Here is a 13689-nt window from a genome sequence, read left to right on the forward strand (position 1 = left end):
TATAACAAAATATCATAAATTGTATAGCTTATAGCATAGATCATATTGCTTATAAACTATGAAAATTTATTTCTCACAGTTCTGGAGGCCAGAAGATTTGGTGTTTGGTGAGGACCTATTTTCTGGTTCATAGATAGCACCTGCTAGCTGTGTCCTTAGATGGTAGAAAGGGCAAGGAATCTTCCTGGGGTCCCTCTTATAAGGACACAATTCCACCTTCACCTCTTAATCACTTCCCAAAGACCATTTCTCCTAATAACATCACCCTGGTGATTAAGTTTTAATACATGAAGTTTGATGATATAGCAGCATTCAGACTATAGCATCAACTATTAGTGAGTTGGGGTGGCACCTGTGGCTCAGCAGGTAAGGCGCCAGCCCCATATACCGAGGGCGGCGGGTTCAAACCTGGCCCCTGCCAAACTGCAACAAAAAAGTAGCTGGGCATTGTGGTGGCGCCTGTAGTCCAGCTACTCCGGAGGTGAATTCTCTTAGGAGAATCGCCTAAGCCCAAGAGCTGGAGGTTGCTGTGAGCTGTGACACCACAGCTCTCTACCAAGGGCAACAAAGTGAGACTCAGTCTCTAAAAAAAACTATTAGTGAGTTGAAATAATTTAAAGTTCTGGACCTTTAATGAAATAGAAAAGTTCTGCATGTGTTACAGGTATTGCTTTGCAAAAGTTTTGCCCCAACTTTTTACATACTTACACACATATGTGTTTATATATACTTTTGTGTTTGTACTTGAGATAGATACATGTGCTTAGTTGTAAAGTAAAATATATTTCTCAATAAGAAGGTATGGTCAGAAAGTTTGAAAATCACACTTTCAGATGCAGTACCTAGGAGTACCTAGGAAAGGCATGGCTAGATCCCAGAACATGTGTAACTTTCACTTCACTGGATTTTGCAAAATGTTCTCCCAAATGGTCTTTCCGATTTATATTCATTCTCACAACAATGAGTGTGAGTTTCTCTTGCTCCACATCCTCTCCTACAGTAGGGTTGGCATGTTAAATATATCATGCACACAAAAGAATATATAAAATCAGTATGTATCGTTTGGCAGGTAACATTTGTACTCATGTACCTGCTCCCCATGCTACATAATAGGACATTACCAGTACCTTAGAAGCCTCTTGGGGTTCCCTTCTTATGAACATTCGTATTTTTCTCCCTGTCAGGTGTATCCACTGTGCAGAATTTTGTATTAATCATCCCCTTGTTTTTCTTTATATTTTTCCACTTATGTTTGTAACCATAAGTAATATATTGTTTATAATAAGGATGATATTGTTATTCTATTTGTTCTTCTGTTGCCTGCTTCATTTAGACAATAGTATGATTTGTGGCTTTACCCATGTCCATGAATATAGCTATAGTTCACTTCTTTTCTCTGCTGTATAATATTCCATTTTATAAATACCACATTTTGTCTATGCTACTATGGATGAGCATTTGGTTGTTTCACATTCTGTGCCACTGTGAACTCTTCTGCTGTAAACATTCTTTTTTTTTTTTTTAGTTTTGAGGCACAGTCTCACTTTGTCAGTCTGGGTAGAGTGCCATGGTGTCATAGTTCACAACAACCTCAAACTCTTGAGCTCACGTATTCCCTTGCCTCAACCCCCCAAGTAGCTGGGACTCTAAGTGCTGCCACAATGCCTGGCTATTTTTAGAGACCGGGGTCTCGCTCTTGCTCAGGCTCGTCTGGGACTCCTGAACTTAGGCAGTCCACCTGCCTTGGCCTCTGGGAGTGCTGGGATTATAGGAGTGAGTCACCATGCTCTGCCTGCTATAAACATTCTTATCCACCTCTTCTGGAAAAGTGAGCAAGTAGAAGTGCTTCTCTAGGATGTTGACATAGAGTAGAATCGCTTATCTAGAGTATATAAATGTATGTTCTGCTTTGCAAAAAGCTGCCTAATTGTTTTTCAAAGTGGTCGTACTACTTTGAATTTTCACCTATTGGAGATGAGAGTTCTGTTTTCATTTCCAATAAGATGGTTTCAACAGTAAATAAAAATGAGAGGGGAAGAAGTTTCAAAGTCAGAGCCTTAGAGAGCCTTAGAGAAGAACAAAATTGGCTTGAACAGAGAGCAGAAAAGTAGAAACCTTAATCTCTGTTCTGACACACTTAATCTTTCTTCCTTCCTTTCTCTTCTCATAAATTTGTATGTAGTACCAATTCAAAATGTACAAATGGGTATGTAGTGGGTGGCCCTCCCCAAAGAATATGTCTATATCCAAATCCCTGGATTACTTGAGAAAGGTACTTTACCGATATAATTAAGTTAAGGATGTTGAGAAGAGATTATCATGGACTACTTGGTTGGGTCCTAAATCCAATGACAAATGTCCTTTAAGAGAGAAAATACATATGGATGAGAATACAAATATGATGTGACCACAAAGGCTGGAGTTTGTGTGGATGCTGCCACGCACCAAGAAACGCCTGGAGTCACCAGAACCCAGAAGAGGAAGAAAAGAACCTCCCCTAGAGATTTTGGGGGACATGTAGCCCTGCTGACACCTTGATTTTGGATTTCCAGCCTCCAGAACGATGAGGGAATAAATTCCTGCTGTTTTATGCCACTAATTTTGTGGTAATTTGTTGCAACAATTCTAGGAAACTAATGCAGAATATAAAGACTGAAAGTGAATTAGAGAAAAACATGGGATCAAAGGAGAAATTGAAGTAGGAGAGACTTTAGCCTGCTGATAGGCAGAAGGCTGGAGGCATTCACCATGAGAAGAGCATGTCCCAGGGAGCTTCTGGTCCAAGGAAGATAAGAGACACCTGAAACAGACAAAAACCCAAACTGAAGCCTGGAACCCAATCCCTAGTCAACCTGCCGCCTGAAGAGTGAGTGAGAAAAACAGAGGCTTGTGGTCATAGGACACTGAATATTGCATCACTGTTGTGGCAATAGCTGCTTCCTACAGGAGTGAACTAGAGGAGAAGTAGAAGAGAAAAGGGAGCCAGAGTACTTCTCAAGAAGCTTAGCTGAGAAGGGAATGGGAGGCTAGAGGATATCTTCCTCCTCCTGGTCACTATTATTCTGTTTTGTTTTTTTAGATTCCCCTTTCCCACATATGGAGAATTTTCCATTCTATGAAGCTCTGTGTGAACCAGAGCCCTCTTTCCAGTATTGTAGCTGAAAGTGCTAGCTACTCACTTTCCCACCCTTCCTGTTAACTGGGTCATGGGCAAATGCCACTGGCTCTGCTAAACAAAGTGCATCCACCCTAGACTTCGAATCAGGAGCAGCTTGTGATATAAAGAAGCAGAAGCGGAAAAGAATCCATTCTATTGATGAACAATGCCAGTCATGGCGGCAACACCCGGTTTAGGAGAATACCTGAGCAGCATCAACATTCAAGATCACTTGCTAGTTACTGTGATGTCAAATGCTCGTTAGTGGCCGTAGCAGTGTCTTTAGAGACCCAGCCCTGTGGTGTGATGTTGGCCACTACCCTGTGGGGAAAGCCTCTGAACGTGGTGTGGAAGATTGATTGCATTCAGCATCACAGTCTTCACTCCAGGGCCTTATCTTGTTGGACCTTCTCATTCTGACTCTGGGGTCACCCCCGTGACTTATTTTTGTCAGTGGGCTGTTAGCAATCATTATACAAGCAGAAGTTTGAAAGGCACTTGTGTGATTGCCCTCACTGTTACCCTCTGACATTGGCATTGGCACGTGTCTGGGCTAGCCTGCTGGATGATGAGAGACACGTGGAACTAGGCCGAGGCTCCCTGACTTAGCCCAGCTGAGTCCATTTTAGGTCAGTCAACATCCTGTTGAGCCTCAAACATGGAATGAGCTCAGCCAAAATCCACAGAGCCGCCTGGCCAACAAATAGTTGACCCCAGACACTTGAGTGTGTCCAGCTGAGATCAGCCCAGCTCAGGCCAGCCCCAGATAAACTAAACCATATAGATTTGTGAACTAAATATGGTTATGTGCCTCTGAGGTTTTATGGTTGTTTATGTGGCATGACTGTGGCAAGGGATAGCTGATAAACATGATTTTCCAGGCTTCTCCACAAGTCTATGAGCTATGATTTTTCTTCTTAAATCTAGGCTCAGCACTCGTGGCACAGTGGTTATGGTGCCAGTCACAGGCACGGAACCTGGCAGGTTTGAGCCTGTTCCAGTCAACTAAACAGCAATGACAACTGCAACAAAAAAATAGCCAGGTGTTGTGGCGGTTGCCTGTAGTCCCAGCTACTTGAGAGGCTGAGGCAAGAGAATTGCTTAAGCCCAAGAATTTGAGTTTGCTGTGAGCTGTGATGCCACAGCACTCTACTGAGGGTGACATAGTGAGACTCTTGTCTCAAAAAAAAAAAAAAAGAGTTGGTATCTATTGCTTATTCTGACTAACGCATAGAAAGACTGAATGTGAATTAGAAAGAAATACAGCATCAAGGGAGAAATTGAGGTAGGAGAGACTTTAGCAAGCTTATAGGCAGAAGATTGGAGGCAGTTGTATTTGTTAAGGTATAAGTATGGCTGCAAAATAACAGTGCTTTAAACATGCTGGGAATTTACAGTTGTTTTTTTCTCATGTGAAAGCTAGAGCTGGTGACAGCTCTGTTGTGTGAAATCTTCAGAGGGCTAGGCTCCTTCTCTACTGCTCCATCACATAAGGACATGGTGGTTGAAGATGGCCCACTTGGTCCAAGATAGCTCCCCACCACATTCACATTTCAGCCACTGGGATAAGGGAAAGGGAGAATGTGATCTTTCTCCTTAATACCTAGTAACCATTAAGGTAACCTCCATTTCTTCTCCTTTCAACTCATTCTCAGAAATTGGTCACATGGCCACACTCAGCTGCAGGGAAGGCTGGGAAATGTAAACCTTAATTCTGGCCAATCATGTATATCTAAACACTCTGTTTCAGTGGAACAGGCAAATGGATAATAAGTCTCTGATGTGTTAAAAGAGAAAAGGGATAATTAATGGAATAAGATCTGTATGGTAAATTTTATTAATCTGTTCTTCCTTTCTTTCTTGCTAAAGGGACTCATTTTTTGCTGGAGCAGAGCAACTGTGTTCCTGGTCTGGGTATAATAAGTCATGATTTGTCTAAACCAGTTATGGTAATCCCATTCAGTTTTGCCAAGACCTTGCTTTCCCAGCCTCCCCTGCATCTCTGTATGGCCATGTGACTGTGTTCTGACCAATGAGCCATGGGGGGAGGGACTGCTGGGGGCTTCTGGGGAATGCTTTCCTTCCTATGAAAGAGGCAAACATGGAGAGCTTACTGGCACACTCCTGCCTGGGATATTGGTGTGAAGCACTGTATCAGTCAGCTTACAACCACACAAGAAAGGCCAACAGAATTATAGATACCAGCATAAAACCCTGACTGGATACTTTGAGGATCTGGATGACTTTAGGGATGAGCCAGGTGGAGAAGGGAAGAAAAGATATTTGAGGAAGTAAAGAGTACTACATACATGAGAAAGAATGCTCAAAGACAGCCCAGGAAAGTTGGGTGAGAGTCAAATTATGAGGATTTCATTTGCAGTAGGGTGATTTATTGTCAGAATGACCTCTTTCTGAGTTTGTCTGCTGATTCACCACCAAAGCATGACAGGCACTTTCCCTTTGTAGATTTAAGAGGCCTGCCCACTCCCCGCCCCCCCCCCCCCACTAGAAAGCTAAAGGACTTTTGTTTTGGAAAATCTGAATTCTTGAAGGGAAAGATCTATATGAGTGAGTAGGGAGTGTCGATTTGAAAAGTTGATGGAGGAGGAAATGGCTCCTAGTCCCCTGTAGCAAGTGGGACTTTCCTATCTTTTGGGAAATAGGCAGGTGGCATTCTGGAACATGTGTCTGACTTCTTCCCAGACCCTGGGGTGGCAGAATTTCTCATGGGTTTGCTGTGTGAATATTTGGCTGGGGACTGAGCTCTAAGCCGCAGCCTTCAGGGCTATGAGCAGTGAGACCACTGAAGTTTGAAGATCAAACTTACTGAATTAAAATCCAGAACACTTCCCTGAGATTCCAAGATAATTTGAACTTGGGACAGGGGAATGGGCATGTCAAAAAAAAAAGATTTCTCCCTAACTCTTTGAGGAAGCAGGCTGAGTCAGATTTTATATTTTTTAAAAATAAAGATAATAAAGCCACTTCTTTCATTACAGTGTTCATTTGCAGTAAAATTCATACTGTGGTATACAAAACCAAAAGAAAGAGGGTGAGAAGAGGCCATAAATTATCTCAGTAGCTTTTTTAATAAGTTGATGTATTTTTATTTTTATTTTTTGAGACAGAGTCTCACTATGTTGCTCTGGGTAGAGTCCTATGGCATCACAGCTCAGAGTGAAAGACTTGGGGCAGGACCTCCCACTCTGCCCTGAGCTCTGACGACCCCAGTCAACCGCAAGAGACGGCGCTTGATGCAAATAGCAAGAGGATTTTATTCCAGCATGCTGGGGCTTGACTCACAACTCTTTTAGGAGCCGAGGAGTCAAGCCCTGAACAGCAGTTTTTACAAGCTTATAAAGGCAAAAACCAAGTAGGGAGGAGTAGCAGACATAGCAGGGGCTTTAGGGAGGGGTAGCAGATATAGGGGCTTTTCCAGATAAGAAGAACTCTGGTTCATTACTCATCTGTCTTAAGACAAGATCAGCAGTTAAACATTTGCTTAGCTTTTTTCTTTCAGAACCAGTTACCGGTTATCTGCTTCAGCTCGGGGCTATTTCCTAGGACAGTTACAAAAGGTCACGTTCTTATGGTAGGGGGCGAGGGGTGCTGCTACATATCTGGTCCTCCCCCCCCCCTTTTTGGATTTGGTAGTACTTTCCTTCAACAGCAACCTCAAACTCTTGGGCTTAAGCCATTCTCTTGCTTCAGCTTCCCAAGTAGCCGGGACTACAGGCATCCACCACAATGCCCGGCTATTTTTTAGTTGTAGTTGTCATTGTTTGGCAGGTCTGGGCTGGATTTGAACCCACCAGCTCAGGTATATAGCCGCTGAACTATAGGTGCCAAGCCAAGTTGATGTATTTTTAAATAAGAAATTATGGAAGGTATTAAGCTCATCTATACACAAAATATCCGTTTGCACTTTTAAAATCTAAGTGGGCCTAACATTGCCAGACTACAAGAAAATTCAATCTCTGTTACCACTGGGGCTCCCCTAACTCCTAGTGATGACTGAGAATACAGCTGCAGAACCTAATGCAAGAAATAGGCCAGCCTTTCACCTGTGGCATCTTCAGAGACACTGACAGCCGCCTCATGCCAGCCAGCAACTTCTACTTACTGTCCCACCTGAGTTGCAGACATCCTCACTGAGGCTGGGGCAGGTGGAGGTGTCCCTAGTACTTGAGGTCCAGTCCCCTCCTAAGATACAATACCAAGATGTCCTTTTTGAGGTCCTGTTCCTCCCTTAGAGCTCTGCCATGGATGAGTACAAGGTCCCCATGTTCCCCACTATCTAGACGACCCTCCCCTTTTTTTAACAAAAAGTAACACTTTTTATATATAAAATTCATACACATTGAAAAAAAATCAGTATCAGCCACATACACCAGAGCTTGCGGGTTTGAATCCAGCCTGGGCCTGCCAAACAACAACAGCTACAACCAAAAATGGCCAGGCGTTGTGGTGGGCGCCTACAGTCCCAGCTACTTGGGAGGCTGAGGCAAGAGAATCGCTTGAACCCAGGAGTTGGAGGTTGCTGTGAGATGTGACACGACAGCACTCTACCCAGGGCGACAGCTTGAGGCTCTGTCTCAAAAAAAAAAAAAAAAAAAAAATCACTATTATTCTAATACTAGGTAAAGGACATAACTTGCTGAAAAAGCAGTAAAACTGGTTCATAAATACTTTTAAAATGTTCAACCTGGGTGGCATCTGTGGCTCAAGGAGTAGTGTGCCAGCTCCATATACCAGAGGTGGGAGTTCAAACCCAGCCCTGGCCAAAAACTGCAATAAAATGTTCAACCTTAGGACTAATCAATAAGATATAAAACTTAAATTTTACTTTTTACCTGCTACATAGCTTATATGAAGAAATTTTAAATAAGAAAATATGGAAAGTATAGAAAAATAGAAAACAATTTTAAAATAATACCAAACGTGGCAAATATATGCAAAAATAGGCACGTACATGTATTTTTTGGTGGAAGAATAAATTAGTAACAACCACTATAAAAACACTGTTTTTATCTAGTGTTTTTAATTGTTTCTTTTTCCATTTGTAATTAATTATGCTTTTCAAATAACACACACACACACACACACACACACACACACACACACACACACACACACACACGGTAGCCAGCCTCAAGTTTGCCTTTAATAATCCCTGCCTCCTGGTATTTAAACCCTTATTTTGTCATCTCCCACAGTACCCTGCAGGGTCAGCAGGCGTGACCAATTAATATAGATGAAGGGATGGATCTCACTTCTGAGATTAGGTTATAGAATTATAAAAGATAGCGCAGCTTCCATTTTCCTCTCTTTCTTTCTCTCACCACTTGCTCTGGAGAAAGCTGGTTGCCATGTCATGAGGAAACCCATGCAGCCTATAGAGAGACCCGGGTGAGGAAATGAGGCTTCTTGCCAGCAGTCATGAGAGAGAGGATCCCCTCCCCCAAGTAGAGCCTTCAGCTGACCACAGCTCTGGCCAACAGTTTAACTGTAACCCCTAGGCAGACTCTGAGCCAGAACCACCCACCTAAGCCACTCCTGCATTCCTGACTCAGGAACTATGAGATAATAAATGTTTGTTATTATAGTGTCTAAGGTTTGTGGTAATTTGTTACAGAGCAATAGATAATACAGTACTTGAGAGGGGAAGATCCTTAAATATACTCAAAGGCTTGAACAAAAAAAAAAAAACAAAAAAACCCAGCACTTTTCTGTCTTACCTTTCCTTAGCCACCCAGATGGCCACTATCAGATTTCCTGTTATGCTAAGAAAATAAATCTCTTTTGTTTATGTGATGATTGCTTGAGTCTCTGTTTCCTGCAGCCAAATGCATTCTTAACTGATAGGGGTGAGTTAGGCTATAATGTCTTCATTGCCATTGTTATTTTCTTCCCCCTGACCCAATGTTGCCAGGGATCCAGCTAAAATGAAAGGGGAGCAATATCTGCTGGGATCACTAGTCAAATTGTAAGAACAACCGAAAATACAAAGTGCTCCCCATAATTGAGTAAATCTAAGATGCCATTGGCCACAAAATGCATCATTATTTTGCACATCATTATTTTGTCCCACTGAGAGAATATAATGATGCATAATATATACCAGGAGTCAGGGATTATTAAGGGCAAACTTGAGGCTGGCTACCCTCTGTGTGTATGTGTGTGTGTGTGTGTGTGCGCGCGCACACACACAAAATGATGTCCCACTGAGAAAAAACAGTGTTGATTAAATTACACCTCAATGCTTTCTCATGACTTTGAATTTTTTTATTTTATGCTTATCAAAATAATTTTTAGGCTTATTTAGACATAGTTTTGTTTTGTTTTTTGAGACAGAATCTCACTATGTCGCCCTTGGTGGAGTGCTGTGCCATCACAGCTCATAGCAACCTCAAACTCTTGGGCTCAAGCCATTCTCTTGCCTCAGCCTCCCAAGTAGCTGGGACTACAGGCGCCCACCACAATGCCGGCTATTTTATTTTTTTATTATAGTTGTCATTGTTGTTTAACAGTTGTCATTGTTGTTTATCATTGTTGTTTGAGCCCTGGGCTGGGCTCAAACCCACCAGCACAGGTGTACGTGGCTGGCACCATAACCACTGAGCTATGGGTGCCCAGCCTAGACATAGATTTTTTAAATCACTTGTTAATACTTAGAAGAATGCTCAACTTCAAAAGTAATCAACAAAATGCAAAAAGTAAAGTAAGACTTTTCTTTCTTTCGTGTCAACATCCTTGGCATCTCTGCTTTTGTCTAAAAGGATGCCTGTTGCCTCAGTAACAATACAGCTGCTGTGACTCCAGACATCACACCACCTATAAGACAAAGAAAAGGAAGCTATAAGGATAGTGCCAGTCACATCATCCCCTTTTATTAGGAAAAGCAAAAGTTTTCCTAGAACCCCCAGCTGGTTTCTGCTTATATGTCATTTGCTAGGACTGTGTCCCATGGATACCCTCCACACAGGGAAATATCTGGAAAAGCAAATGTTTTGCCTGTGTCTGGGCTCACTGCCATCCTGAAAAAAGCAGACTTCTGGTAGCAAAGAAAGAAGAAATAAGTATCTGGGAAGGAAGTTAACAGTGTTTGCTGTCACACAGCTTAGTAAATAGTAGTTTTACATGCTACTACCTCTATAATATAGTGCTCCCCGTGTGCCAGGAATTGTTCTGAATGTTTTAAATATATCAATTCATTTAATACAACAGTGTTATGAGGTAAATGTTATTATTCTTGTTTTATTTTGATTTTTTTTATTCTACCTCGTATATGCGCAATTAGATTCTGTTTAATTCTTGGTTCATGACGTATCCTCATTTGTCCTTGTATGGCTCTCTTTTACATTTTAAGTATTAGTTATTTTTAATAGCGTAATAGGCACCTTCGAATTCTCCATCCAAAATAAAATTAAGATCTGGTTAGCAATTTACATCTGACCATATGGTCTTCCCCACCCATTTCACCTGCTCCCCTGGCCCAAGCTGATCATTACCCAGAATCCTGAGTTCATTAACCTTTACTTTCCTTTTTATACAGTTTCATAGTTGTATTGAGCCTCTTCATAGTCTTAATAAGTGTGTGTACATAGTACACACACACATATATATACATAGTTGTTTTTAACTGTGTGTCTTCTTTTAGTATTTTTTCACTTAATTGCTAAATTTCTTCCATAATACTGTGTGTTGCACTCATTTTGATGATCATTTAACATTTGCAGTTGTGCAAATATGTGGCAGTTTATTCATCCTCAAACCATGCTTTGTGGACATGTCTATTATGTTCTTGTTGATTTTCTGGCTATTAACTAGTCTAACTCTGTCACATCCATGCTGCTAATAGTTTTGCATGTGATGCTAGCAGTTTTCCTACATCCTTTTTAATGGCTGCATGAGATCCTGCATCTTCTGCAAGACATTCAATAATGCTTTGCACATGACTTGCCTTGTCTTGTATGTTGTAGTTATTCACATTGGGCTACCAGGGAAAGCCTGACCAATAAAGACTTTGACTTACTGGGGCTTGGTGCACACAGAGTCCCTAGCTTCAGTGAGGAAGATTGTTGGGGCAAGAGAGGAGGCAAGTAATGTCAGTTCATGGGTAAATACTTCCTTGTTATGATAACATTTGCTTCCCTGGGCAACCTGGCCAATGTGGGAACTTAGATTATGAACACTCAGATAACCAGAATCCCTAATACCTTGGCAAATTCTTTTCTTTTTCTTTCTTTTTTTTACTATTCTTAGTAGAGGTTGGCGGGCGGTCTCACTCTTGCTCAAGCTGGTCTCAAATTCCTGAGTTCAAGCTATCTACCTGCCTTGGCCTCCCAGAGTGCTAGGATTATACGTGTGAGCCACCATACCTGGCCTTTGACAAATCCTTTTTTTTTTTGCAGTTTTGGCCAGGGCCAAGCTTGAACCCACCAACCCCGGTATATGGGGTTGACGTCCTACTCCTTGAGCCACAGGTGCCGCCCAGTAGCTGGGACTACAGATGCCCACCACAACACCTGGCTATTTTGTTGTTGTTGTTGCAGTTTGGCCAAGGCTGGGTTCGAACCCGCCACCATCAGTGTATGGGACCAGTGCCCTACTCACTGAGCCATAGGCGCCTCCCTGACCTTTGACAAATTCCTTAACATTCGTCCTGCAATAGGTAAAATCTAATTCCTCTTTCCTTAAATGTGGACCAGACTTGGTGACTCGTGTCTAAAGAATAGAGTGCAGCTGGCATGGTAGCTCGCACCTGTAATCCTACCACTCTGGGAAGCTGAGGCAGGAGGTTGAGCTCAGGAGTTCGAGACCAGCCTGAGCAAGAGCAAGGCCCTAGTCTCTATTAAAAGAATAAAAATAATCAAAATCAAAAATATAAAGACTAGATTGCAATAGAAGTGGAGCTCCTGAAGCTAGGTTAAGAAGAGGTGATAGAGCTTCCACCTGGCTTGCTCTTTTTGAGACATTCACTCTGAGAAAGCCTGTCACCAGGCTCTGAGGAAGCTATCCTGGAAGCAGAGAGCAGCCCTCAACAGACACCAATGCTAGTGCCTTGGTTTGGTATTTCTCAACCTCCAGAACTGTAAGAAATAAATTGTTGTTCTTTATAAATTACTCAGTCTGTGGTGTTCTATTATAGCAGCACAAACAGACTAAGACAGATACCTTTTTTTTTTGAGACAGTATCTGCCTTGCACAGAGTACCTTGACATCATCATAGCTCACAGCAACCTCAAACTCTTGGGCTCAAGTGATCCTCTTTCCTCAGCCTCCTGAGTAGTTGGGACTATAGGCCCCCACCACCATACCCAGCTAGTTTTCTATTTTTAGTAGACAGGGTCTCACTTTTCCTCAGGCTGGTCTCAAACTCACGAGCTCAAGCAATCCACCTGCTTTGGCCTCCCAGAGGGCTAGGATTATAGGTATGAGTCACCATGCCCAGCCTAAGACAGATACCTTTAATTCAAAACAATTTAAAATGTTACAAACATTCCAAGGAAGAATTGGAATCACTTCTCATTGTATAGTATTTGAAATAATGTATTGGTTCCAGAAAATTTCACAGATGAACCAAAAAGATTTTAGGCTATCCCCAAGTACTTCTCATAATAATGATTTAAGCTCTTGGTTTTTAGACTATGACATAATTATCTTGCTGTTCTTAGGAAGATACTGTATTTTTTTAAAAGTCACACCAATAGGGGGGCGGTGCCCGTGGCTCAGTGAGTAGGGCGCCGGCCCCATATGCTGAGGGTGGCGGGTTCAAACCCAGCCCCGGCCAAACTGCAACAACAAAAAAAAATAGCCTGGCGTTCTGGCGGGCGCCTGTAGTCCCAGCTGCTCGGGAGGCTGAGGCAAGAGAATGGCGTAAGCCCAAGAGTTAGAGGTTGCTGTGAGCCGTGTGACGCCACGGCACTCTACCCGAGGGCGGTACAGTGAGACTCTGTCTCTACAAAAAAAAAAAAAAAAAAAGTCACACCAATAGAAAGGGAGCCAATTTATTTAATGATCTGGATTTATTAGGAACTCTCGAAATAATTATATTTTCATAAATATATTTTTGTTAACATTGCATGTATAGTAATCATGTAAGCCTTATAATAAACCCAACATTCCTCTACTTCTCTCTCCCTTCTCCTATAGGCAACTACCTTCAATTCTTCTATTTCTCCTTCTATTTACCTATTTGTCTGAAAATTTTATGCTTATGCTGATATTTCTTGATTAATTTTTAAACATTATCTACTGACTTCCTATCAAGATAGATGTGACCTGGGCCAGGCGTGGTGGCTCACTTGGTGGCCTTTGACAAATTAGTTAACATTCCTCCTGCAATAGGTAAAATCTAATTCCTCTTTCCTTAAATGTGGACCAGACCTGGTCTCTAAAGAATAGAACAAAGCTGGCATGCTGGCTCACACCTGTAATCCTAGCACTCTGGGAGGCCGAGGCAGGTGGACCAGCTCAGGCTGGTCTTGAACTCCTGAGCTCAGGCAATCCACCTGCCTCGGCCTCCCGGA

This window comes from Nycticebus coucang, chromosome 9 (genome assembly GCF_027406575.1).
Source record: "Nycticebus coucang isolate mNycCou1 chromosome 9, mNycCou1.pri, whole genome shotgun sequence".
In the NCBI taxonomy this organism is placed as follows: Eukaryota; Metazoa; Chordata; class Mammalia; order Primates; family Lorisidae; genus Nycticebus; species Nycticebus coucang.